The sequence below is a fragment of the Dreissena polymorpha genome, chromosome 5, assembly GCF_020536995.1.
Source record: "Dreissena polymorpha isolate Duluth1 chromosome 5, UMN_Dpol_1.0, whole genome shotgun sequence".
NCBI lineage: Eukaryota > Metazoa > Mollusca > Bivalvia > Myida > Dreissenidae > Dreissena > Dreissena polymorpha.
The window spans coordinates 38,272,743-38,275,221 of NC_068359.1; the positions used below are offsets into that span (position 1 = coordinate 38,272,743).

General features: G+C 38.0%; 1 protein-coding gene across 2 annotated transcripts in view; it reads right to left on the reverse strand.

Moving 5' to 3' along the window:
- The window catches only part of LOC127881652 (adiponectin receptor protein 1-like), a 503,063-nt gene that overhangs the window by 196,914 nt on the left and 303,670 nt on the right, over positions 1–2,479 (reverse strand). The gene's annotated exons all lie outside the window — the stretch shown is intronic.

Sequence of the window (2,479 nt, forward strand, 5' to 3'; positions counted from 1 at the left end):
CTGATAACGGTTAGGTATAAAGGGTTAAAAGCACAAATTGGGCAAAATTTCATTAAATAATAGTACATAAATTAGAAGAGCGACAAGGAATCATGCATCGGCCCGACCTCTTAATTGGCAATGAATTTCACATGCAACACTGCCAATATATCTTATAATTGGTACCAACAATACACATATCAACATGTTAATGCTCACAAACACATTTTTCACGTGAGAATATATAGCTTCCCGTTTTGTGACTTCAAAATTCTGGCCACTTGTCAATACATCTTGAGCTCGTATGGAATTCCAGAAAATACGTCAGTCAAATCCGTCGTTTGTTTCTACAATTAATTTCCGTATACACGCATCACGAGAGTACAGTCAACGAAGTGTTCCAATATTATAACTAAGATCTTCTTATAATTGTGTTACCGGTTGCCAGATGTTTATTACTTAATATATGATTTAGTATCTACGATCGCAAGATCACAAGTATTTAGGCAACTTTTTTAGTTACAGAAAACGGTAAAGGGCTCCGAATGCATGCACGCTTATTTTCTTTTTGCATAATTGCATGACACTTTTGCATTAAAAACAGAAGTCAAACTCAAACCAAAAATTATCACTTAATATGATTATTTATATAATCAACATAAAACTTCTGCTTCTTTATGGCATTTTACGATTTCTATTATTTTATAACGACCCTACATTTGAAATGTATCTTTAATCTTAATTTTGAACATTAATATTAAATAATAGTAAATTATTTTAATTTTCCTCACGTGAGAGAGTTGATGAATATATGGAATGATCTCTGGGTTTAAAGTAAAAACGAAATCGTATCTTCATTGCCGGATAAACGCATTTGAGTCAAAGCTTCTTTGATGAGATTTAATGTGAAACTAAAATCGATAAAAAAAATGGCGCCTGGTGGGTGGTTGGGTGAGTTTGGGAAGGGGCATGCATCTCAACCTCCTGCTGTTGGTGATGATAAGGGTAATTGGCACAGTGTCGAGGCACATGCATCTAAACTCATGTTGTTGGTGGGGATAATCGAATTAGGAGGAGTTTGGGAGAACATGCATCTCAACCTTCTTCTGATGGTGGTGATAAGGGTATGAGGCTCAGTGTTGGAGAATATGCATCTCAACCCGCAGCGGATGGGGTTAAGAGTATACGTAGCAGTATTGGTGGATAAACATCTCACTGTCCTGCTGTTGGGGCTTATGGTTTTAGGGCGCAATGTAGGAGAATATGCCGCTCAACCTCGTGCTGAAGGTGGTGTGAAGGGTGTTAGGCGCAGTGTAGGAGGCCGGGCCATGCATCGTAATCACCAGCTGTTGGTGGGATTAAGCCTTGAGTCGCAGAAATGGACAACATTCATCTCAACCTGCTGGTGGGAGAGGAGAGATACTTTCGTGATGCGGATATTCATTTGAACTGCTGAGGGTATTTGGCGCAATGTAGGAGAACATGCCTTTCAAACTCGTGCTGAAGGTTGCGTGATTCACTTTGTCGAAGGACATTCATCTCAACCTCCTGCTGTTGGGGGTGTTGTGCGTGGTGTGGAAGAAGATTCATCTGAACCACCTGCTGACGGGGTTGAGGGTATTTGACGCAATGTGGAATGACTCGCATCTATAAACCTTCTGCTGATTGGTTTAAATGTTATATGCGCAAATTAATGTTGATGGTAGGTTTAAATGAAATAGGCGCTTTGTGGGAGGACATGCATTCATATTCACCTGCTGCTGATGATTGGGTTAAGGGTACTTGGAGCAGTGTAGGAGGACATGTAATTTGTTTGTTTTGTTTTGTTGAGTGTTTTCGCCGTTTTCAACTGTATTTCAGTCATATTACTCAGGTAAATTAACCAACCCCTACTTTTCATGTGCTTCTGGATGTACTTAGTTCACCTACTTATATTGTAAACTCACAATAGTCCTACTTGAGTCAATGGTACGAGGGTAAATGCCATAGAAATAATTGCATGGCCAGTTTCCGCACACGTAATGTGGCCGGGTCGACAACCAAACCCGTTATCCTCGGATTATCAGTCAAGATCTCTAATAATATACATATCATATTTAATATTTATCAATATGAAATAAATTTTCAACGAATACAAGATCATACAACAATCTTCGCTATTAATTAACACGAATTAGTTTTATCTGTTAGGATACGAGTATACATAGCAAATAAATAATACATTGATGTTGCTGCTACAACGCGTACAGTTATTTAGGAGTTTGACATTTGTATTTTCATTACTGGTTCGGCAGAGATAAAAGGGAAACTGTTGAGAAACTGTTATCTAAGATTTTAAGATAATGTACGGTCGTGTGGGTCCTTATGTGCAAATGTTGTCAATATTTTTGATTAAATTTGAATGGTAACATTAACCTACACAAGGATTGGAATCAGTAGATTGTAACCTTTGAACCTGAATCGATTATGGGACTGAATATAGTGGTACATAACCTATAAA